The sequence below is a fragment of the Eulemur rufifrons genome, chromosome 24, assembly GCF_041146395.1.
Source record: "Eulemur rufifrons isolate Redbay chromosome 24, OSU_ERuf_1, whole genome shotgun sequence".
Classification (NCBI taxonomy): domain Eukaryota; kingdom Metazoa; phylum Chordata; class Mammalia; order Primates; family Lemuridae; genus Eulemur; species Eulemur rufifrons.
In genome coordinates this window covers 28,163,865-28,191,082 of record NC_091006.1, presented here as the reverse complement: position 1 = coordinate 28,191,082, position 27,218 = coordinate 28,163,865, and positions in this window count along the sequence as shown.

Genomic DNA, 27,218 nt, shown 5'->3' with positions numbered 1-27,218 from the left:
TTTCCTAAGTGTTGAACAGGGGCTCAGAACAAACAAAATATCATTTCTTTCTTTGCCTTGACTACTGTAAAATAAAGTAGACTGCAAGCCCCAGGCATGTTAGACATAAGAGTTACATAAACCATAAACTCTATTTAATCATGATAAATATGGGTAATATATTTCTTGGGTATTGTCTCATTTATGTAGTATTTATTAGGCATTCTTCAATCTAGCAATTAGAATCTAGAAAGCTGGAAACCTTAATATTATTGGCTTTGCTAAGTCATTTTCAGCATACAGCTGTAGTGTACGGTTCAGGATCTAGTCTAAATATAAAAAGCATTCACGTATCAATGTGAAATTTTGTACTGACCAACCTTGAAATAAATACAAGTGTTGAATTATTGAAAGGCTCCAAAATTCAGAAAAGGTAATTCATAGTGATGTGTAAAGCCCAGATCTTTAATGTTTTACAGGTTTGTTTCATTTTAATGACTGCTAAAAAAGGAAGCATTGGTAGAAAAAATTCATTTTACCCCATTTCAGGAGACTTATAGGTAATAGTCAATAATGGGTTTAAGATGACAGAGCACTGGCTTATTTTAAGGGTAAAGGCTTATAATTCATATATATGAACAAATCTGGAATCAAACTATTTCATAATAATTTCCTATAAACCCACATATTACTAAAATTTGAAATTATGATTGCCAAAATGATTTTATATATGATTTCAACTTGATTATTGTGATATATTTTAGTATTTTATTTTACATAAAATGTATTTTAAAACCCCTTGGGATACAGTTAATAATGATCACATAAAATATTATGTTTTTAAAGAAAAATAAAATTATGGACCTCTAATTACTATCAATAAATTTCCCTTAACCAGAATAGGGAATTTTGATTAATACTTTTCTTGGTATTCAAGCTTAATAATTACATATCTGCAGTAATGTTAGTAGCTAATAATCACTATTACTGTACTATATTAAGGGTACTATAATAACTAGGTGTTTACTCAAAAACACAAATCTTTCAAAAGAAAGTTAACACCATTTTGGGAGAGTAAAATTTTCTGAAGTAGAAATGAAAAAAAAGTTTCAAAAATATATGTGCTTGTATTCCTTATGTAAAACATTTTAGCTAGTTGATGCGTTAAAAGAAAAAAATCATTTTGCCAGGTAGAGTGGTGTGTGCCTGTAGTCCTAGCTACTCAGGAGGCTGAGGCAGGAAGGAGGAGGATTCCTTGAGCCTAGGAGTTCAAGTCCAGCCTGGGCAACAAAGCAAGAACTCATCCTTTAAAAAAAAAAAAAAAATGTGAAAAACCCAAAAAATCCTTCAATTTTATATTTAAGAACAAAACCAAGAGCAATTACTATATAAGTGGAATCAATACCTTATAGGATTAGAAAAACGGTGGATTAGTGGTGACCTCTTGGCTCTGTGCTCCCAGAGTAGGAAGTGAAGAACCCGGACAGCTACACCGGAGTGGATCGCTCTCCCACAGGAACAGCATCGTGAATCTGCAGAGAGGCAGCACAGGACAAGCAGCACTGGGGGAAAAAAAAAGGTAAATTGGAGAATCCACCGCAAAGCCTGGAGAGTGCGAGATAGACAATAGGGATAGGGCGTGGGACGTGTGGTCTGACCCACAGGAGGACGACTCTCCCTCCACAGACCTCCACATCCACTCAGGCAGGGAAGCGCCCGAAGACACACAAGTGCGAACTTGTGGCACGGGCTGACAGGCTGTGTGGAGAAGAGAAAAAAGCGGGAAACATTTTGAACTCTCCAGTGCTCTGTGCGAGGTCCGCACTGAGTGGGGGAGGGACTGGTCACTTCCCGGGTCCGCAGGAGGGAGTTTGGAGACAGGCATCTCGCCTCTGGCAGCCCACGGGACCACAAGGGAGGCGAACGCAGAAAGGGAGGCTCTGCCTTTGGAAACTGCGGAAGATTCGGCTGGCGTAGCGTGGGACACAGAGTACAGATCCCCCCTACTGGACTGACATCAGTCAGTGCATCAGGGAAGCTGTGGGGACAGCCTGCCAAACCCAGCACCCACAGCCCCCTGAGCAGTCGCCTCCAGTGCTGGCTCTCTGTGGGTGGGCAGCCGCCATTTTCAGGGTCCGTAGCCTAGAGACGCTGAGGCGTGTTTCGGACCTGGGCCCGCCCCTTCTGCAGCCCCGCAGGGCAAGCCCAGGCAGTGCACTCAGGGGGCACCACCGCCCCTGCCCAGCAGAGCAGGCCCCAGCCTTGGAGGAGAGGAGCAAGGAGAGAAACTGCTTTCTGAACATTCCTTCCCCAACCTAGCCACTTGCCTTTTCGTGCCCTTTGCCTCAGAGACGCTTTTCCTCTCCGCCTGGCCACTTGTACTTCACGCTGACCGAAGTCCGCCCTTGCAGGGGCAGAGTAAGGAGAGAAGCTGCTCTCTGGGACCTGTGAGACCCATGGCAGCCTCAGGTACCCGTACGCCTACTGCCCGGCCGCTGATGTTTCCCACCAAAAAGACAAACCTCGCCCTTGGAAAGGCAGAGTCACGAGACAAGCCGCTATGTGGGCTGAGGTGCCCCACCTGGCCGCTTGTACTTCACGCTGACCAAACTCCACCCTCGGAGAGGAGGTGTAAAGAGAGAAGCCGCTTTCTGCGCTGAGACCCGTGGTGGCCTCTGGCAGTGGCCATACGCCTACAGCCCAGCGGCTTGACTTCCCCTCCAGCAGGGCAGACCCAGCTCTTGGAGGAGAGGGAGGAAGGAGAGAAGACGTTTTCTCTGCTGGAACATGGTGCGGTCTCAGGCAACATCCCCCACCCAGCCCGGCAGGGCAGGCTATGCCCTTGGAGGTAGGGAGAAAGGAGAAAAATCAGTTTCTTTGTGTGACTGGTGTGACTCTGTGGGAACTTGGAACTAAGCAAAAGGGGTCAGACTGTTGAATCTGTCCAGCAGGTTGGTTTTGATCATCTGATAAGAACATAACACTAGGGCTCGCCCTTGGTGCCCAGGCTGCTGCAAGCTTTCGGGCTTGTGTTCTGGACAGGAAAATCTTGGCCTGAGTCCTTAGCAATTGCACCAACTGACACCCCCCACCTGGAGCTGCTTCACAAGTGTGGCTAAAGAGCCCTAAATAACATATTAGCAGCTCTCCCCTAGCAGCAGATCAAGCAATCACAGAAGTATACGCTCTCAGGCTTGCAGGCACCTGTTGCTCTTCCTACCCCACCTAAAGTGGCAACAGGGCTCAAGTAACTGTTGGGAATGACAAGACATTTCCCAAAGATTGGGGCACTTGAATACCCCATTTGGGGGTTTAGAGCCCAACACAAAGGTATTGGAATACCTTGGTAATCAACTCCTCTACACAAACTACAAGGAACAAAAGAGAGGGTAACCCCAGAGCCCAACACAGTGTCTTCCATCTCAAACTAGTGGTGGGCAGCAGAGTCACACACGTAAGAGTGATTCACCACCTGGGAAACTAAGCAAGGAGTCCAAACTTACTAATCTCCTTTGGCAAGAGGTGAAAACAACAGGTTAGAGACAACCCAACAGGCTAAAACACCTGTAAGGCAATACAGGACTAGAGCGAATCTCCCCCACACTGTCAAGGAATGTCCCTTCGGTGACTTGGAGTTAAAACTATATACCAGCCCCAGCACCACAGTTCTTGACAAAGTAGCCTGATGAGAAACAATCAGTGAAAGAACACAGGAAACATGAAAGATCAGAGATAAAAGTCACCCCCAAAAGAAAACATTCGATCTCCATCAATAGATAACAACTTATATGATATGATTAAATTGACAGAGGAAGAATTCCAAATATGGATTGTAAGAAAACTCTATGGAATTGAAGAGCAAATCTATTCCAAACCTAGCAGAAGAAAAGAACTAAGATCAAAACAGAACTAAATGAAATTGAGAATAAAAGAATTATACAGAAGACCAACAAAACCAAAATCTGATTTTTTGAAAAGATAAATGAAATTGACAGCCCTCTTGCCAGATTGACAAGAACTTGAAGGGAAAGGACTCTAATAAACTCAATTAGAAATGAAAAAGCAGAGGTCATAACAGACACCACAGAAATACAAAATATTATCTTTGAATACTATAAAAACCTATATGCCCAAAAACTACATAATGTGGAGGAAATGGACAAATTCCTGGAAACATACAACCTCCCTAAGTTCACCCAGAAGGAAATAGAATTCCTGAACAGACCAATATCAAGCACAGAAATTGGAGCCGTAATTAAAAACCTTCTAAAAAGGAAAAGTCCAAGACCAGATGGCTACACTTCTGAGTTCTACCAAACATACAAAGAAGAACTCATACCTATACTACAGAAATTATTTCACAGCATTGAGGAAGATGGTATCCTCCCTAACTCATTCTATGAAGCCAATATCACCTTGATACCAAAGCCAGGAAAGGACACAACAAAAAAAGAAAACTACAGACCAATATCCCTCATGAATATAGATGCAAAAATCCTCAACAAAATTTTAGCAAATCAAATCCAACAGCATATCAAAAAAATAATTCACCCTGACGAGGTGGGCTATATACCAGAGATACAAGACTGGTTCAACATAAGCAAATCTATAAATGCAATTCACCTAATAAGTAAAAGCAAGAATAAAGACCATATAATTCTCTCAATAGATGCAGAAAAAGCATTTGACAAAGTCCAGCACACTTTTATGATAAAAACTCATAGCAAAATAGGCATAGATGGCATATACCTTAAAATTATCAAGGTCACATGCCATAAACCCACAGCCAATATCATACTCAATGAGGAAAAATTGAAACCACTCCCACTTAGAACTGTGACCAGACAAGGTTGCCCACTATCCCCACTTCTATTCAACATAGTGCTGGAAGTTCTTGCTGGAGCAATTAGACAACAGAGGGGAATTAAGGGCGTCCAAATGGGGGCAGAAGAGATTAAACTCTCACTCTTTGCTGATGATAAGACATTATATCTAGAAAACCCTGAGGATTCAACCAAGAGACTCCTGGAATTGATAAATGAATTCAGTAAAGTCTCAGGATACAAAATCAATACACACAAATCAGAGGCATTCATATATGCCAATAATAGTTAAACTGAGAACCAAATCAAAGACTCAATACCCTTCACAATAACAACAAAGAAAATTAAATATCTAGGAACATATTTAATGAAAGAGGTGAGAGACATATACAGGGAGAACTACAAAACACTAAGAAAAGAAATTGTAGAAGATATAAACAGATGGAAAAATCTACCTTGCTCATGGATTGGTAGAAATAACATTGTTAGCCGGGCGTGGTGGCTCACGCCTGTAATCCTAGCACTCTGGGAGGCCGAGGCGGGTGGATCGCTCGAGGTCAGGAGTTCAAGACCAGCCTGAGCAATGAGCGAGACCTCGTCTCTACTAAAAATAGAAAGAAATTATCTGGCCAACTAAAATATATATAGAAAAAAAAATTAGCCGGGCATGGCGGCGCATGCCTGTAGTCCCAGCTACTCAGGAGGCTGAGGCAGTAGGATTGCTTAAGCCCAGGCGTTTGAGGTTGCTGTGAGCTAGGCTGACGCCACGGCACTCACTCTAGCCTGGGCAACAAAGCGACACTCTGTCTCAAAAAAAAAAAAAAAAAAAAAAAAAAAAAAAAAAAAAAGAAATAACATTGTTAAAATGTCCATACTACCTAAAGTGATCTACAGAATTAATGCAACCCCCATCATCACTCTTTACAGATCTAGAAAAAATAATTCTACGCTTTATATGGAACAGAGAAGACCTCGTATAGCTAAAGCAATCTTAAGCAAAAAGAACAAACTGGGAGGTATCAGTCTATCAGACTTCAAGCTATACTACAAAGCTATAGTAACTAAAACAGCATGGTACTGGCACAAGAATGGAGACATAGACCTTTGGAACAGGACTGAGAATCCAGAGATGAAACCATCTGCATATTGTCATCTAATCTTTGACAAAGCAGACAAAAATATACAGTGGGAAAAAGAATCTCTTTTCAATAAATGGTGCTGGGAAAACTTGATAACTATATGCAGAAAATTGAAACTGGATCTCCACCTCTCACCTCTTACAAAAATCAATTCATAATGGATAACAGACCTGAACCTAAGGCATGAAACCTTAAGAATCCTAGAAGAAAATGTACGGAAGACTCTTTCAGACATTGGCCTAGGCAAAGAATTTATGAAGAAGACCCCCAAAGCAATCACAGCAGCAACAAAAATAAATAAATGATATCTGATCAAATTAAAAAGCTTTTGCAGAGCCAAGGAAACTATCATTAGAATGAATAGACAGCCTACAGAATAGGAGAAAATATTTGCTCTCTACACATTCGATAAAGAACTGGTAACAAGAATCTATGTAGAGCTCAAAAAAATCAACAAGAAAAAATCAAACAACCCCATTAATAAATGGGGAAAGGAAATGAACAGAAACTTTTCAAAAGAAGACAGAATAATGGCCAGCAAACATATAAAAAAATGCTCAACATCTCTAATCATTAGGGAAATGCAAATCAAAACCACAATGAGATATCACCTAACTCCAGTGAGATTGGCCTTTATCAAAAAATCCCAAAGCAACAAATGCTCACAAGGATGTGGAAAGATAGGAACACTCGTACACTGCTGGTGGGACTGCAAATTAGTGAAACCTCTGTGGAAAAGAATTTGAAGATACTTCAAAGAGCTAAAAATAGAAATACCATTCGATTCAGCAATATCCTATTAGGCATCTACCCAAAGGAAAAGAAGTCATTCTAAAATAAAGACATCTACACTTGAATGTTTATAGCAGCACAATTCCCTATTGCAAGGATGTGGCAACAACCCAAGTGCCTGTCAATCTATGAGTGGATTAATAAAATATGGTATATGTATACAATGGAATACTACTCAATTATAAAAAATGATGCTGATCTAGCACCTCTTATATTTTCCTGGATAGAGCTTGAGCCCATCCTCCGAAGTGAGGTATCACAAGAAGGGAAGAATAGACATCACATGTACTTGCCATCAAATTGGCACTAACTGATCAACACTAAGGTGCACACATGGTAGTAATATTCTTTGGGGGTAGAGGGGTTGGGGTGGGTAAACTCACAACTAATGGATGTGGTGAGCATTGCAGGGGGGAAAGGGCATGCCTGAAATCATGGTTTTGGTGTGGCAAAGTCATAACATGTAACCAAAATGTTTGTACCCCCATAATATCCTCAAATTAAAAAAAAAACAAAAAAAACCAGTGAAGGAATCTTGCAGCGAGTACCTTAAGACATATACTACCATATGAGTTGTATTCAAGTCAGGCTATTTTTGCCTCTGGGGCCTCATCAAGCAAAACCCTGCAGTTCATTTGTGAAAATCTTATTTGTTGATGTTCTTATTGTTACCATTAATATTGATAATTTAATTCTAAAAAACATGGATTGCATTACTTGTAATTCGTGCTCAGACAACAATAAAAAATAACAAATTAGGAAAAATAAAAAAGAAGTGCAAAGTATAAATGTTTACCAAATCTGGCCTAGCCTGGTCTCCAAATGCGTTTGGTTGTGGGTTTTACTGTTTTTATTAAACGTGTTTTGAGATGAATAGAGCAATTTGGGACAGAATATAGTGAGATTCACTCAGATCCTATTTCTCCTGTGATCTATGCCTCCCAAGGAAAGATCAGGAAATCGACAGGGATTTCAAGAATGGTGACCATGTAACATCACCTGCGTTACGTGTACAACATGATGTTCTTAAGAAATGCTTTTTAAAGCAAGTGATTTTTTTTTAACTTCTTCAAGAATTTTATCTCCTCGTATTAAAATAATAATAATAATAATGCCTCTCAGCAAAACTAACATTTATGGTACAAATGAGGCATTAGTGGGAACAACTGGGAAGCATTTGCTGGTGCCAGGCCTATATGTGGAGCATTTGTTTCCTGGAAAGAGTGGTGAGATAAAGTAAGCTCTTTTATCCTCTGGATCCAAAACACCAATGACTCAAAACCCTGTCCCAGTGCAGGGCTTAATCAGAGGTACACCTGAATTTTGAAAGCACAGATCTTTCATAACAGGGTCTTTGTATATAGGACTGGCTATGGTGTGGAAGATGCTATTCCACTGAATTGACTTGTTAAATGGACTTTTCAAAGCAGTTGTATGTATATTTGAATTATTCAATTCCAAATCCAAAAAAAAAAAAAAACCCAAATAAGATGTTCTATATTAAAGCTTATGGAAAATTAGAAGTAAAAACAAAAAACCTTATAAACAAGTGAATATCTGTGTTTCCTTGGATCAAGTAGAGTATGGTTTATATGGTGTTAAGTCATTGTTAAGCATTTTCTGAGTTCCTTCATGACTAAATTATGACAAGAGCTTAAAGAATAAGATTTATCTTTGGGCTAGTTTTTTTTTCAGTTTCTCATATTTCTGAAGGAAATCAAGTTAGATTAAAGATATTTCATAGTAGGACACTTGTAGTAATGCTTTATGAATTTGAAAAGTAGTAATTAGGAGTGTCTTTCAAAATAACTTTTTAGTCTTTTTTTTTTTTTTTTTCACCCTGAAGTCGTCAGAGAAGTTTATCCTCAAACTTATGGGACTTCCTAAATGTTACCAATCTGTGAATTGTGCATCAAGAATTTCAGTAACTTGAGTGTTACAGGTTAGTTATTCTCTTGCTTAACTGATCTTTGATTAATAAGGACAATCTTCATGAATACAGATTATGTTTTAAATTTGTTCAAGGAAAAAATATAGATATTTTGTTTTGTAAATGTAAAAATACATTTGTAAATGGGTTTTGAAAGAATAGGCAAGATATCATTCAGAGCACAGACTGGTTAGAAAAAAAATTTAGCATTCATTTCTCTATTAAATATACAAAAGCCCAATGTCAAAGATAAGGGACATATTGAAAAATAGTAAAAAGTCTCATAGTCACTATTAATATGTGTTCACACTCCAATAATTATCTTCAGGCTATGCTTTGTGTTATTCTTAACTTATAGAGATTCTTCAATATTGAAAAGATCAGAGAAATAAAGAGTCTATTATACTCACTCTCTTTGGAGCAGTTCAGTATACTGGACTGAAAGCGTGAGCTGTACAGATCATGAAATCTGTTTTCATATCTGCACTTACCTGTGATAAAAGGAAAATAACATACACTTTGAAGGGTTGTGAAGATTCAAATACATATGAGCAAACCAACTGGCCAAAGGTATGTGCATGCATTCCTAAAACAAAAGCCAAAGCAATTATTGTTCAACTGAAGATTTCAGTAAATGGAAATTTTAGGAAAAAGGCATTTCAGTTCAAATTCACAACTGTCACCATTCATTGTACAGGTTTATATTCTTATAACATAAGTATTCAGAAAAGTTGTTTTGTTTTCAAAAATTGCTTTAGGTATCTCATTGAAATTACTCCATGAGCCAGAATGAGTTTCTGAATGTCTGAGGATCTTTATAAATAGTCTCATTTTCCTCGGTACTAAGTTGTAGAATCCCCAGTGCTGACTTCTACTTTATATGCCATAATTTTAATTGCTGTGCTTGCATTAATTCATTTAATATATTGTTTTGATACTGAACAATGATAGTTCAGAACTCTCAATACCTCTAAGGACATAAGTGGTAAATTTATTGTGGCTAAATCACCTTTGTTTCTGAAAACTAACATTTTGAAGAGTCTTTATAGTCATGCAGATGTAAAGTAAACACGAAAAACATAGCTGTAACTTTTTATAAAGACGTCCAAATTGGCAATAATCCAAAAGCATATAGTTCAGTCTGGGATGCTAAACAATCTGTTTCATAATGTATTTATTTTAGGTAGGATTATCTCTATACAGATAATTATGTTATCTGAGGAATCAGAGATTAGGTATGGGGTCCAAGGACTTAATAAAGAGATATTCTAAAAAGGAGACCCTAGTTAATGTGAGAAATGAGCCCCATGACCATGGTAGTAAGTTTGGGTGAAGGAGAAGGACAACCACTAGAAATATGGAATAATGGGGAGGTTGTCAGGGTTGAGGATCAATTTTGCTGATTATTATTATTATTACTTTTTAATGTTAAAATTTTAGAATGTGCAATTCAAAAGTCTCAGATGAATAGTAATTTAAGGAATAAAGGGAGAGATTGATGTGTGTATTTGGTAATGGAAGTGAGTTGCAGACATTCACAACTTCTTAGAGTAATAAGTGCTCACTAGTCAGAGTTTAAAAGCAGTAAACATCAGAAGTACTGGAGGAAAAGATCAAATTCCCTGTAGTCATCAAGATATAGTCTCCAGATGAATGTTTGAATTTAAGGGTATGTAGAGGGTAACCTGGAAGGCTAAGAACCCTGGGGCATGATTATGTATATTGTAGTTCCTTTGTTCCTTTCTTCCCTCTTTCTGTTTTGCTTTGTGAATTGATGATTTTTTGTAGTTGTATGTTTTGATTCCTTTGTTTTTATCTTTTGTGAATTTACTACAGATTTGTCTTTGTGATTATCATGGGTCTCACATGAAACATTTATAGTTATAATTGTCTATTTTAAAGTGTAAAAACTTAATTTGAATCAGATACAAACTTTATATTTTTACTTCTTCCCCCACTCTACATTTATTATTAAGTTATAATTTATATCTTTTTATATTGTATATTCATTCACAAATTATTGTAGCTATAATTATTTTTAATACTCTTTCTCTTGGTTTTTATACTAGAGTTAAAAGTGATTTACACACCACCATTACATTCTACAGAATGTTAGAGTATTCTGAATCTGATTCCCTGTACCAGTGAGTTTTATACATCCATATGTTTTTGTGCTGTTGTTTAGTATCCTTTCATTTCAATCTGAAGAACTCCCTTTAGCTTTTCTTGTAAAGTAGGACTAGTGGTGATAAACTTCCTCAGCTTTTGTTTGCTAGGCAACTGTTTAACTTTCCTTCATTTTTGAAGGATAGTTTGCTGGATATAGTATTCTTGTTTGACTATTATTTTCTTTTAGCACTTTGAATATATCATTCTACTCTCTCCTGGCCTGCAGGCTTTCTGCTTAAAAATATTATAACCTTATACTTATGAAGGTTGCCTTGTATGTTCATTGTGTTACTTCAAAAATGAGAAAGATTTATGGCTACACATTTACAAATTAGAAGGAAAAGTTATAGAAAAATAATTTGATTTAGCACCAATACATAAAGCAAAGCAATACTTGAGATGGCATACCAAAAGCAGACCAACCAAAAATCTTTAGGGTGCAGTGAAATTCTTTGATCGGTCACCTAGGTTGTGAATCTGATTTGCTCCTGTGAATAAAGCACTATTCCAAATAAAGGCTCTAACACAGCAATCATCTGTTGAATATCACCTATCCATGATAAACAAACATATATTATAACATTTATCAATGTTAGAACTCCAGACCCATCTTACTCTTAGTCAAATTCAAATAGGTGTGGGACACCTAAATATTTCTGATATTTAAATCCTGAAGCTCTTCTCATTTTCTCCTTTGTCTTCTATCCAATTCCATTCTGCCTTATACTGCTTCAGAGATTGTCTTTCTCTAAAACTAATGCCTCAAAAAATATCTGAGTAGATAATAGATAAATAAATAATAATAAATTCCCTTCTCAATATTATCCAATCAATGCAGATTTTTCTCCTTTCCCTTATTTTCCAATCTCTAATCACTTTTATTATGTAGGTAATGGTACTGTGTTGTAAAAGGTCTTTCCCTGTTCCCTCCACTTCTTTGTTCCTTTCTCTCTGCCCATTCTATGACTGTATGTCGTGAAATTCTGACAAAGAATTTCTTTAAAAGGTAGGTGTTGGGGAGGAACTAAATAAGGAAAAAGGACATTCTCAAACGAGGTAAAAGGACTAGGACATTTTGTAAGTTAAAATCTTTACCCTTTTAAATATTTTCCCTAGTCAATCTTTATAGATACCTTCAAAGACAAATCTAATACATAAATAGAACTTTCAGATGGTCCTTTTATTGACAATTTATCACACACAGACCCCCTTTCTTTTCAGTCTTATACTGGTGGCAAAGGACGGGAGGGCTTGGCATGTGCTGCAGAATTGATCTTGAAAAACTCCAGAAGCACTGTCAAGCAGAACCTTATTGGATTCCTCACAGTTCCATCTCTAACTGTAGGCTGGGGAGGGGATCTTACTTACCATTTATTTTCCTCACTTTCCCCATGTCTGTGAATAGTAGTTTGAGAAAGGAGTTTTGTTTGCTTACTTTTTAATAATATTAATAGTTGTTTACTATGGAAAGATATTCCTCTCTGCCAAAACCAAAGCAAATATGTAACCAATTCTAAGTCCTCTGTTAGCATCCTCTTCTCCACTGAAGATTTGATTTTAACCATGGAAAGTTGGGAACAAGCCCTCACTTTTCCATGCAAGGTGAACTTGGAACTCTTCTCACTTCTAATAATGACTCTAATTTCTTAAGAAATTGAGTGTGGAGATGTAGGAATGTGCGTGTCGATGGGTGAGTGAATAATATTTTCTATTTAAACACTTCCTGAGGGAATATTTTTAGTTTCCTTCATATAGACCATGTAGTGCTGCATTTATTTGATTCTATGGCTGATGTATCCACTTTACAAATAAATATCTTCTGGTTGGGCGCGGTGGCTCATGCCTGTAATCCTGGCACTCTGGGAGGCCGAGGTGGGTGGATCGTTTAAGCTCAGGAGTTCAAGACCAGCCTGAGCAAGAGCGAGACCTCATCTCTACTAAAAATAGAAAGAAATTATATGGACAACTAAAAATATATCCAGAAAATATTAGCCGGGCATGGTGGCACATGCCTGTAGTCCCAGCTACTCAGAAGGCTGAGGCAGGAGGATTGCTTGAGCCCAGGAGTTTGAGGTTGCTGTGAGCTAGGCTGACGCCATAGCACTCTAGCCCAGGCAACACAGCCAGACTCTGTCTAAAACAAACAAAAAAAAAGAAATATCTTCCTCAACTTTGAAATAATAACCCTTACTTCTCATTTCAGAGGCATATACTATTGTTTAGGTAAATAACTTGATTAGTTGCTATCAAAATACAAATGATAGAATGATTACTTTATTTACCATATAATTTTTTTTCCAATTAGCGCAAGAGCATCATGAATAAATTTTAAGAAACTTAGAATAAACTTTTATGAGACATTTAAAGGTCAGTATTTTCCTTTAAAATGGAAGAATTGTTCATTCTGAGAGGCCAAGGTGGGAGGATGGCTTGAGGTCAGGAGTTTGAGACCAGTCTGAGTAAGATTAAGACCCCATCTCTACTAAAAATAGAAAAAATTAGCCAGATGTGGTGGTGCACACCTGTAGTCCTAGCTACTTGGGAGGCTGAGGCAGGAGGATCCCTCACTTGAGCCCAGGAGTTTGAGGTTGCTGTGAGCTAGGCTGATGCCACGGCACTCTACCCAGGACAACAGAGTGAGACTCTGTCTAAAAAAATAGGAAGAATTGTTGATTCATGAGAATTAAAATGAATCTAAAGTTAATAGTCATTGAATTTTAAATGAAACAAAAAATTGTAACACTTATGGCCTAGAAGGACTGACAAATTCTCTAAATTGCTAATCCAGCCCTTATAACACTTAGCTTACACTCAGTTTCTCCACACACCTAATATAAATGTCTGAAGCAACTTTTTCATTTTAAATTTTAAAGGTCTGGGAATAATAAGCAATTTTTATGTGGAAAATGCACCAATATCACCAGCATTGTATTCCTTAAAATTAATACTTTAATCTAGTGTTTTAGTCCTGAAAACTAGCATTTCAATATAGAAAATTTTATGAAGCTGCAAAAGTTTCTTTGTCTTGGCCAGTATATGTCCTAGCTAGTTTTCAATCATCCCCCTGAAAATGTCTCATAGGGAAACAGCATTCAGTATTCATGCATTCTCTTCCTTTCCATTACTACCCTGAGGCTACTTCACCATCTTTAGCCACAAGCCTTTTCCCTCATGACAGTCAATTCATTCTCAATACAACCAGTAACACTTCTTGTGGTCTACAAAATGAATTGTCCAGGTTTTTTCTAGTTTCTCTCTCCTTATATCTCAACACCCTAGAACACAGGATTATTTACCACTTTTGCTCTACCTTTCCTAGGCAAACATTTTCTTAAACAGGAAGGTTGACAAAGTGAGGTCAGAGAGCTGCTGAAGTGGCTACAAAGCAAACACTTCCTGCTGAGTTCAGCTTTCCATGCATTCTCTCCTTTACTTCTTATTATGACTTTATTCCGTGGGTACTATTTTATCCCTATTTCAAAATGAAGAAAAGTGATACTGAAAGGGGTGATGTTTGTGATCAAATGGAATGAAATAAGTGAAGGAGACTGAAAAACTTCACTGTAATTGTAATTGTGCCCCATATCACAGGCTGAACTCATGTAGTAACATGAATCATGAACTTGGCCTGGTCCCTTAATTTTCTAATTTTCCAGTTACCAACTTTTTAAAGTAAAGATAACAGTATCTGTCCTTCTCATTTCACACAGGATCAAACTGACTTCAATATATAATATATAAAAATCCATAAATGTAAAAGATTTGCACATATAATCATTTAAACATTGTACCTCTTCTCCACTACCCCACTTTTGCATTTTATCCAGGGAATATACTATTTCTCTTTATGTCTTAAAGAGAGAGAGAGAATTGGGAAGAAAAGCCTTTCATTTGAATTTTAAGTTATCATAGCAAATAATCTGTAGAGCCCTTAGAAGTATCAAGAAATCTCTCAGAATCCTTATGATACCTTCTTATTCCCTCTAAAGTAAAAATGTTTTTATATCAGACATTAGACGCAGGTGCTTTCGTTTGGAAAAAAACTAAATTATTTTACTGAATAATTTCTAGTTTTCCACTGGACTGGGACTAGAGATATAATTATTAATTCATAGTTATTATATTTGCCATCTAATAGAGAAAGCACATATACATGTACATGTAATTACAAATTATTATAATAAAATAAATTCTAAGATCAAGTATTGTGTTAACCAGAGATTCATTCAGTCTGGAGTCTGTAGTATGAAATTTGGAGGGGAGGGAGAGAGGAAATGGAAGGTAAAGGAATAGGTGTTGGGAGGAAGAATGGAGAATATTTCAAAAAGAAAGTGACTTGTGACTTGCTTAAAGCAACGTTGCAAAAAATTAATGAATGAATCAGTGATTGAATGTTCTATGCAGTAAATTAAATAATTAGAAAGTTTACTGTATACTTATAGAGAACAAAGCTATTTTAGGTAATTGATTTTAGGTGAGACAATTTACAAAATTCAGGGATTCAGAAGTTTTAAACAAGCCACGAGAAGATGACTTCCTTGATTTTAGAGGGATATTGAAGAAAGACTTTAAAGTCTTTCTTTAGAACTTTGTTGTTGAGTACAAACCTGGCCATTTCCTCAGACCTAAGCTGTCTCTTTTGGCTTTTCTGGCTCTGGTCCTGTTCCAGGGGTGTGGATAGACACTGGACAGATGGTTACATCAACCCCCAGTTGATTATACCTGTTTTAAGAATTGACAAATGGTCAGTTTGACCTTGAAGTTCTTGAATGTAGGCATTAGCCTGGACAGAGAAGACAAGTCCATGCTTAAACATTCACTCATGCATTCATCCACCTAATCATTATTCTTTCATCTGAAATGAAGCAAGTCCTTTTAGATAAGAGCAACAGTGTTCAATTTTTAGTTATATCTCATGCTAGTGCACATCTTCAGCATAGTAAAAATTTTCACATTAGGAACAAGAAGCTTTTCATAGTCCATATAGAAGACATTGGTAGATGCAATGACTCTGTTTTCCCTTCTTCTTCTGTTTAAGTTTTTTTTTTTTTTTTTTAGCAGAATCCATTATTAATTGAGGCTTATATGTGGCCTTCTCCCAAATACCACAAGTGAGAACATGTGATCCAGCCTGTGAGAACATGTGATCCAGCCTGGCCAATCAGAGTGTTTCATTTTCCTTGGCCTCACTGATTGGTTCAAGAAAAGACAATTGTGTTCCTCTCAACTGGGATAATCAAAATCTCTCTAGAGTAGATTTTCATGAACCATTGGTAAAGAGGTTCTTTTTCTCTCTGGCACCTAACAGCAATATGTAAGCTTAAAACTGGTGCAGGTTGTCATTTTTGCTACACATAGATGGTCTGCCTGAGAATAAAGCCAACAGAGGCACAGAGGCAGAAGCAGAGATAAGAGATAGAGACAGAGATAGAGAAAGTGTTAAAATAGAGATTAGAGAGAGAGAGAGAGAGAGAGAAACTCCTGATCTAGCCAAGTACTGTATGTCCAGATTTTACCTTTACACCTATTTACATTTTTCCTAATTTAGTTTAAGCAGGATTTCATTCATTGTAAGATTTTTAGCAAATATAACACCTAACATCTACTTTGACAATGAAAACAGGAGAACTAACTCACTTACTTTTTCCTGGTAATGATAAGGTGGTAACATTCTTTTGCTATTTAAAATCTTAGAAAAGGAAAAAAATAGTATATTTTAAGTTTTGGTCTTTATGGCTGCATTTTGGATCAAGACAATTTCCAAATAAATTTGGAAAATATAATGAATTTTAATCAAACATATATTTGGCATCTAATTCTTTAAGGGTTTTCCCATGTTTTTGAATTTTATGAAATTCTGATCAGCCATTATGATTAGTATTGGAATTAGCAATTAATAAATGAAACAGTCAAATATGGAAAAGAACAGCTGTGCTTTATAAATAAATATAATTATGCAAATATTGAATGAAATAAACTTTCAAAAACTTCCTTAAGAATACTGAAAGCTAGGAAAAGCCTGAGAATCAAGGAGAAGCTTTGTATGTTGCTTTAGATTTGTATGAGCTATGCTCATTTTATTTTAGTGGTGGAATAGTGGACATAAGAAATAGGAGAGGAAAAATGGAGTTCAACAAAGACCAAGATAATAAGAAGCAGAGACCTAAGGTCACTGTTATGAAGCTCAAAGTTGCAACATAGCTTTTTGGAAGAGCCATTGACTCATCATCAACTTGCTGAAGTCAATGGTGTAGAGGGGACCTTACATATAGCAAAACTGATGGCCAAGATGGAGACAGATTAAGCCAACAGCCACACAAAGGAGAAACTGATATATAGTGCTTGGGAAATTTAAAGTTTATAAAAGACATAAAATCTACCACTGATGGTAGGATTTTGTTAAGCTTTTTATAGGATGTTCTTGTATCAGGGTCTAGGAACTTAAAATCTGCTGCTGTTTACAGTCTTAATAAAACTAGCAGATATATCTCGGGAGTCAAGAAATGTACTCCTCTATGGGGAGCCAAACACAAGGATTGGGAAAGAGATGCATGAGCCTCATTCAGGAAAGAATGAGGATAGCCTGTCTTATCATATTGATAAATAAAAGTAAAGATGTAAATGAAATAATCTTGCTCTCTTATCAAGGGAGAAAATTTGCTTAGCATAGTTCAACATAGGAGTGGGCAAACCTTTCTGTAAAGAGCCATTTAGTAAATATTGCAGGGTTTGAAGGCCCTCTGATCTGTGTCCCAACTACTCAAGTCTGGGTTTTAGCATGGAAGCAATCATAGGTAGTATATAAATGAATAGGTGGTGTTGTGTTCAATAAAACTTTATTTAAAAAATGTTACTTTTAGTCTGTGGACCCTTAGTAGAGCAAATAAAAATACTTGGGAGTGACGTTTCAAGGGTGAAAAATAGATACCCTAGTGGGTAGTGTTTACTCATCTCTGTGGTGTGAATACTAGCACTGTGGCCAATTTCAAGTTACCAATGGCTTAAAACTTGACTCACAAAATTCCTAAAAAATTAACAATCAGAGCTCGTGAGCTTATACAAAATGGTTATAGGACACCACAGAAAATGCCCCACCTACAAAGAAAGTAAAGTGGCTGATGTTCAGTTTTTAGGATTCTGTAATCTCACATTACTTTCCTTCCTTCCAGATTTCCCTGCCCCTGCCCCTCACACCTGCATACTGGAGTCACATCCCTGAAAACTACCTGCATGCAAGTCTTTACTTAGGCATAAGTCAACCTCAAGAGTTAGGAAACATTTATACTTTATGTTCTTTTTTATTTAATGGCTTATTTACTTATATTTCCCTAATTTAAGCGATAAGATTTTGAGCAAGCACCTATATTATAATTATCAATGATAACTGATGAATTTGTATTGTAGACTTATAATAGAAATTACTACATATAATGAGGTATTCACAATAAAAAAAAAAACACAGTACAAAAGAGAATATGTTCGGGAGGAGACACAGAATGGGCTGAAAGAGAACATAATTATAAAACAAAGAAATCATGAGAAACAAGCTTGGGCTCATTTGGGGATGGATAAAAACTTTAGGTCCAACTACTCATTATTAGACCGTTTTCATAATGAACCTGTTCCAAAAAAGTCGAAGTGGATATGCACTTGGTGCTAAATGAGTTTAGAAATAAAACAAAGCTGCAAAACCTTCTTTTATCCTCTGTCAAATTAGAAAAAGCAAGTAGGTCTTTGTTCTTGTAATAGTCTATTTGCTTAAATACATAGACAAGTGGCAGGGGAATCAGTTAAATGTTTGCAGGCAGTCAACCGCGTTAAAGAATCACAAGAAAACAGGCTGAACTCTGTAGTCTAACTGCCAACTTCGTTCTAATTAATAACCGTAAATTGTGTAGCTGTTCATGGATTGCTTGCATTTGGGACACATGGATGTTGAGGTTAGAGGCTGAAATTAGAGTTATAAAATAAAACTATCATCATAGATGAAACTTTCGGTAATCCAAGGACAGGTAAAGGGAGATTGTACATCTTCGAGATCTGAAAGATTTTACCCTATGAATAGTCTGTGACAACCAAAATGGTTTTATTTCATAGTTATTTCATAGTCCTCTCTTTAGATTTGTTTATCCATCACTAATCTGTCATGGAACCATCTTTGTTATCCATCTGGTGTGAAATTTCTCCTTAAGGGTTGCTTATAGATGCAAAATATGAGCATGAAGTACATAGTCTACAAAACATCATTCTTTAGACTTTTAAAAATATGTGAAATCCTGGGTATTTAGGAAACAAGATTCAGTTTCTGTCCTCTAGAAACTTATATCTAATAGTTTCAACCCCTGCTTTCTCTGCTTCACTTTCATGGGAGGACCTTGCTTTAGACATTAATGAGATAATTAAAGGTTATCATATAACAGATTGAAATTTTAAACTACAGATAGTAATAATCCTGAAGTGCAGATAACATCGGATTCCCACCCCCAGTCCCACTTTGTTCTCTCTTATCGGAATGCCTGGCCCACAGTGATAAATTAATAAACATGTTTTGGAATCAATTTTGAATAAACATTTGGGGATTTAAGTAACCAAAAACTTACACTATAGTGAAAGAAGTACTTCACTTTTGTAGATGAGATGTAGATGCCTTTTGTAGATGAGAGATATATAGTGGCGTGCTCAAGATCATAGAGCTATGTAATGTGACATTTAGGATTTCACCTAATTTTTATGACTCCCTTTTCCTGTACTCTTTCTACCTTTCCACATTAGAGATGAAATGATCAGAGTAATTTGATACAGAATTGGTAAATTTTGATGAAGAAAGTGTGAAAGTGGAAAAAGGAAAAAAGGGTTGAAACAATCATTTTTTTAAAAAAAGAATGTGATCTCCAATATCTAACGAGGAAAGCTTTAATGTCTGTACCCAGCTCTATTGGCGGTATTTACATAGTCCACAAGTCTATACCCTCACCATTCTTCCACAGAGAAGGATCCCAGGCAGCTATGTTTGTTCTACCTGATCCTAGGTGTTTGTCCATGGTCAAGTGAACCAATCAGACTAGCCTTGAAATTTGGGATTAGCACTCGGGATTGGTTAGTAAGTCTCTACCATCAGCTGAAAATGGGATATGTGTAAACTGCAAAGCTTGGGGAGCCTTTGTCTTCGATGTAGACCATCAAGCGGAGCCAGCAGGTTTGCAGGAAGAGAATGCAGCAGATGTGCAGAGAGAAGCACAGACATGGATGGGGAGGAGGCACTGCCCAGGTTCCTTCAGGCTTTCTGGGTTCTAATCTTTGGCCCTTCCTGGGGCTAAGCTATGGCCTTTTCTCATGGGTTCTCTGAGATACCACTTTCTTCTTACCGTAGTTAGCTTTATTTGGTTTTCATTAATTGCAAATTCAGTTTTTATCACAAACTTTTATGACAAACAAGGTTGCAACGCTAGTTGTTTTGTTTTGTAAATTATCTCTTGTATATCTTTGCAGAAACAATGCCTTTTCAATAAAATCCAAATTGATCACCTAAAGTTCTAATTTTACCCTCTCTCCAATTATGGGCTGAATTGGGTTGCCCATCCCACAAATGTATATGTTAAAGCCCTAATCCCCAGTACCTCAGAATGCTACTGTATTTAGAGAGGAGAACTTTAACAAGATAATTAAGTTAAAATGAGGTCATTATGGTGAGCTCTTATCCAATGTAACTAGTGTCCCTATAAGAAGAAGAAATTTGGACGCAGAGAGGTATAGCGGGAAGACAATGTAAGAATATAGGAAGATGACAGCTGTCCACAAACCAAGGAGAGAGGCCAGGAACACACCATTCCCTCACCTGCCTCAGAGGAAACCAACCTTGCCAACACCTTGATTGTGGAATTATAGCCCCCAGAGCTCTGAGATGATCAATCTCTTTTGTTTAATCCATCTAGTTGTAGTACTTTGTTGTGGAAGCCCTAGCAAGCTAATATACCATCCCCCACACTGACCTCCCTGACCTTGTGCTATTGCATGATTAAATATGTTTCCCGTATTTTTATCATTCTTCCATCACTAGAATGTAAGTAAGTTCATGAGGGTAGGAAGTTTTTCCTATTTTGCTCATTGATGTTTTTCTCAGTGCTTTGAACAATGTTAAAAATTATACATACACATAACTAAGCCTTTTTATTAATGCATGATTTTTCAGGATACACACTAAGTATCACATGAAGAGTGGAGATCTCTGTAACTGGGTAAATCAACTCAATTTATGAAAACCTTTATCTTGTACGTAAAAATAAAATGTCTGAACTCCTTTAAAACATAAACTATAGGGAATCCTATAATTCTGTGAAGGGATGAATAATCAGGTTTTACATTTTTTGCTACTAGACAGATGTTTAGCCTTTATACTTTTAAGTCTCTCAACGAAATTCTGTGGATCCAAAGGTGCTTCTTCTACCTTTCTGTAAAGAATATTTTTAAAAGAATACTTTTAAAATTTACCAGTGATTCTTTTGCATTCTTATCTGGGAATGAAATAAATATGCTTACATTTAAATTCTCAACTTATTTATAAAAATTAATAGTAGGTTAAAAATTATTACAAGCTTTGGTAGAAATTTAGTTTTTCATGAAGAAAACATTTTGAGGCTGTTTGCAAAAACGAATAATTGTTATAGAAAATTTGCTTTTACAAGAATACATAGCTTTCTAGGCAACCTCATTGGAGTTCCTTTCTTCCTTTTATTCTATGAATTTACTAGTTAGCAGACATCCCTTTTAACTTAATCCAACCTCTATTTTGGAAGAAGTTACAACTTGCATTGGAAGGTTAGTTCAAATTTTATTATTCATTTTATCCTTGACCTCAGTGGTTAAAACTATTAACTAAAGTAATGTTAATTGTGGTGGTGTTTTTTGATTTAGACACTTGTCCACTAGGAATTGGACTGAGACCAATTCATTTCATTCTGGCCACTGAACAGACATCAAGCTGTAATGATTTTTGGTCACTGTTCAAGAGTTTACATTAATATAAAGGGCACACAGGGTAAAACTCAATCATAAATACCACCCTATACATTTAGGTGGATGTTTATGTACTAAACTGTGTGCAGTAATGGGGAAAATTATGAATACATATATTTTAATATTTTACAACTGAGTATGAAGCATCACTATGCATTTTGTTCTATTTTTTCATCATATAAATAAGACAGTGCATTTAACCTCTTTACAAAGAGCTAAGAAAGAAATGATTTGTCTTGACCCAATAATTATTTGATTACCTAATATTCCTCAGGTAGTACAAAGGGAATACATAGGATCTCAAAATGAGTAAGGGACGATTGTGGCCCTCAGGAGGTTTATGGTTTAGTAAAAGGAATGAGATAAGTAAATGGATAATAAATGGCAGATTTAAGATTTAAGATAATGGATAACATTTATTGAATACTAACATGTTCTGGCACTCCTCTAAGAGCTATATATATATTATGCCAATTGAAACTTTTTTTTTTTTTTTTTATTAGACAGAGTCTGGGTCTGTTGCCCAGGCTAGAGTGCCATGGCATCAGCCTAGCTCACAGAAACCTCAAACTCCTGGGCTCAAGCAATCCTTCTGTCTCAGCCTCCGAGTAGCTGGGGCTACAGGCATATGCCACCATGCCTGGCTAATTTTTTCTATATATTTTTTTAGTTGTCCAGATAATTTCTTTCTATTTTTAGTAGAGACAGAGTCTCGCTCTTGCTCAGGCTGGTTTCGAACTCCTGACCTCAAGCGATCCTCCTGCCTCGGCCTCCCAGAGTGCTAGGATTATAGTCATGAGCTACTGTGCCTGGCCCAATTGAAACTTTTAACCATACTTTGAGGTAAGTATAGTTTTATAAATAAGTAAACTAAGTTACCGAAAATTAAAGCAACTTTCCAAACTCATGAGGTTAATCAGTAAACATGCTGGCATTTAAACTCGTGATGTTGGCCCCTGAATCACATGATTAATCTCTCTAGTTTGTCTTCAGGGTAAATTTCTTAAGAACAATGTAAAAACAAAATAAAACAAAACCTCCAACAAACTTGTTTAATAGTTCATATATGGCAGAAATCACATCTGTGTTGGGGGAACCCAGAAAGCTTCTTTGGAAGGTTGCATTTGGAAGGGTCCTTAAAGCATTTGGATGTGTGTAAAATGAAACATCATCTTCAGAGGTGTAGAAAGACTGTCTCAGACTGGCTAGTTTGTCATCTTCTTGTACACAGAGCTAGACTAACTTTCTCATCCTCCCTTGTATTAATAGATAGGTGTAGTCATGTGACTGAGTTCTGCCCAAAGGAATGTGTATTGTATATACATTGTAATGTATTTAATGCATACCATATATACAGTTGAAATGCTATAAGATCTGGAGACTTCCAGGCCAGCCTTATAAAATCTAAGAAACTAATGCAATGGTCAAAAAAGATGTTTTCCACAAATTTACCTCTTCTGTTGCAGTGGGCTTTCGTGTCTTAAACCCTGTGTCTCTTTTAACTAGCTGCGTAGCTTTGGGTAAATTAACTTCTGGCTTCAACTTCGCCAAAAGAAGGATATGATAATAACTATCTTACGAGTTTTAAATTTTTTGATACCTCGATTGAAATAAAGCATACATATTATCTGATACATAGTAGATGTTTCATCAGCATTAACAGCGATCATGTTATTAGCGATGACTTTTATACAGTGTTCTGTTGCTGATTGCAATTACCAAGAGCACTGCTGGTGACATGATAATTAATAAAATTGATAACCCTAGACTTTAAATTGTGTCTTCCTTAGATTTCCTTAATATTTGTAAGATCTAAGATGTACCTATGACTTTTGTGAATCTTGAAAAGTCAAGATGGTGTTTGAAAATAAACAAGTTACTAGATATAACTTTTTTGCATAATTGTAAGTGATACATCTGACTCTGAATATCATGTTTGATTGACATTGGTAGACAGATGATATGATTAAATAAATATATTGTATAAGACTGGATCAGCTATATGTTGGCATTATAGTATGTAGTATCAGATATTGACAGATTTCTTAGACTTATGTACAGGTGCACAACTTGAGAAATCACATAGTCCCTAGTACGTTCATTTTTGAGGAATAGAAATTAAAGAGTACAATATGCTTGCTCCATGCTTCTTAAAATGAGGTTTAGGCTTATCTAGATACATACAGCAGTGGGCTGGAATACCTGACAACTCCACAGGATAAACAGTGCATATATTTCTATAGTCTCAATTTTAAGGAGACTTTAGAAAGGGAATTAAATGGGAATTAAATGTGTACTATTAAAACAAGCACAGCAATGAACAAATAACTAACAGCACAGAAGGTAGCTCAGTTCAGCTGCTTATCTTGGCCAACCATTAACTTTATGCACTTGGATAAACTTCTTAATCTGCATATGCCTCAATTAAGTGGGGATAATTATTAATATAGTAGTATGAGTTAATATGGTTATTAATTGAGCTAATACAAGTAAATCACTTAAAAGAATAATACCTAAACCAGAGTTGGATTTACCATGAAGCCAAACCTTAACATTAGGAAAATTTCCTTGCATAGCTCATTCAAAGCCTTGGGATTTGCCCTTGTAATCCTTGCACAGGCTCTTTTCTTTTTACAAATATATAAAAAATAAGAAATTTATCCTTAATCACTTAAGAGAGCTCTTTCCATTCTGTTTCCTCCCTCATCAGCTTTCTTTCGTATCAGGTTAATTGAAATGGATAAGGGCAGTTTTTGGATTCAGCTAAAAGTAAGCTGAGTTTAGGTTTAGTGGAATAATGTGAATGTATGGTTAAGATATTACTATTTTGGTGAAGGAATGCATTCCAGGGTTATGCCTTCTGTGATGATTCCTCCAATATCAAGACAGGAAGGTGAAGGACAAGAGCCTGTATCGCAAGATAGATGAACTTGTCCTGTAGCACCTGGCATAGAAAGTATACAGGTAATAGAGGAGAAATAAGGTTTGAAATGCATGCAGCCAGCAGCTATTCTCTAGGAAATTCTTCCAAATCTTGTTATAGCTTACACACGAAATAAAGTTAAAGCTTTTCCCAAATTTTATTAATAAAATACCCAAAAATGTATGTAACATTATAAATAATGAGTTATGATGCTAAAAAAGTTTTTCTAATACCAGTAATAGTAAAACAATTCAATTAAAGAGTCAGTTATGCTAGAACAGTAGTCAATTATGCTGCGAAGACTAAATTTTCTTTCTACTTTATCTATAGAACATGATATTGTATAATTCATGTGTTGAAGTGGTAATCAAACAATACAAAGACAAAAGAAAGTAAAAAGAAAGTAGTATAAAGATGTGTTAAGCATTTAACTTATAAAGATTTTTTTAGAGTTTATGATGCTTGTGGTATTTGTTGCAATCTCTTTTCTCATTTTAAATAAACGTTTACTTACATAATTATATATATGATTATATATTTATTTTCTTAATGAGCCAACAAAAATTTTATTAGCTTTAATCTCCACAAACCTAGGTCTGCCTCTGCCTGATTCATACTAAATATTAAGTGATGAAACCACAAAGCTATTAAAAACTGTGTGTGTGAATACACACAAATAAACATAAATATATATACACAAATATATATGAATGTTAAACATGCCTAATTTTTAAATGTAAACCTGAGAGTCCAAAGACATTTACAGCTCAGAGAGACAGAGATCAGACTCTGTACCACCGCCATGTATAATTTTGAGATTCACTGTTTTATTGAAACAGTCAGCAGACATTTATTGAGTTCCCACTAAGTGTTGACTAGAATACAAATTGAACATCTCACTGTCTCCATCTTCAAGGAGCAGAGAGGAGATAGAAAGTTGCTTATTATTATTCATAATAAATAAATGATAATAACAAGAAGAAAAAGAAAAAAAAACAGGAAGGGTGGCAATTTCTGTTTTATGTTTATTTGCGACCTTTGATTTTTTACAATCCTTCTCTGTTATTTTCTGAGTGTTACTCATTCTTATGTCTTCCTAAGAGAAATTAATCAATATTAGCAAGTGAAAGACACTATATAGGCCTATGTAATTAGACTGCAAATATTTCCAGATATTACTAAGTCAAAAGAGTGTTTTGGCAATGATGCATGGCAAACGAAAGAATGTCCCAGACGAAAAGAGTAAAATGAGAAAAATAGACATAGGTATTTCCCCTTTCAAGTAACTGATGTCAACCTGGAAATTTAAAATCCAATTTTTATAAAATCCTGAGGGAAGCTATTTCTCAAAATAATGCAGAAAATCTCCTTTAAAATGAAGATTCATTTTTACTTATTTTTGTGTGTTTACAGGTATTGATGACTTAAAGCACCATATACCTCTAGAGAAAACATTATTCAGAGTAAAATGTGTAAGCACAAGGCATATTAAGAAAGATAGTGTATTGAAAGGAAACTTGTATTTATAAAAGTGAGTTAAGAACTGAAGTTTCTCAGAATTGAAGGGTAGGATTAGGGAATTACGATTACTAGTATTGGTATAGAAGAAAATTAAACAGTGAAAGATTTTGGCAGAGTTTCATTTTTTAAAAGAGATTTAGAGTTAAAATAATAAATGAAAAGAAAATTTATGTAATAAAATATGTCTCAAAATTAGGGGAAATATACCATTTTTTTAATTTATATAAATTTTACTTTATATTTTATGTCTATTTTACATCTTTATTCTCTATGACTCTCATAAGTATATATTCAATAAATATAAAACCTATATATATTATATATACTATATATATGTGTATGTATTGCTACAAAGATAAATAAATAATACAAAAATAGCTAAAAAGGCAAAGAAGCTATGAAAAGTATTAAAATTTATTCACTATGTTCAATCCTAATGAGCTTACTCTCTTGGTTTACCAATTAATATCTTTACCTACAATGTGAAAGGTCATTTGGCTTCTGTGCAATCTGCCTAGATTGTAGAATTCTGCTTTTTACCAAACTAATTTTCTGTGTGTTATGTCAACTCTATTATATCCTTGATTATTTAAAGAGGAAAAAGAACAAAAACAAAAGTTCTCCCTTATGGAAGAGCTAAGGTTCTTTGCAATCCTGTTATTCTCTAAGGTGTGTTTTTTTAATGGTTCATTGTCACTTTAATTAAATGGCTTACTAAGCACTATTTCTCACAATTCTATCTTAATCAAGTATACAAATCTCTTCTGAAAACGCTTTTCATTTTTGCCTTCCCCAAATCATATTCTAAATATAGAAAAACAGGATAAAATTTTCAGAATATTTTTACACCTAAAGCTATCAGAGCTTTCCCAAATGGCCCCTGGAAAATCACAAAGATTTGTTCTTTTGCCTCTTAAAAAGAGATGTCA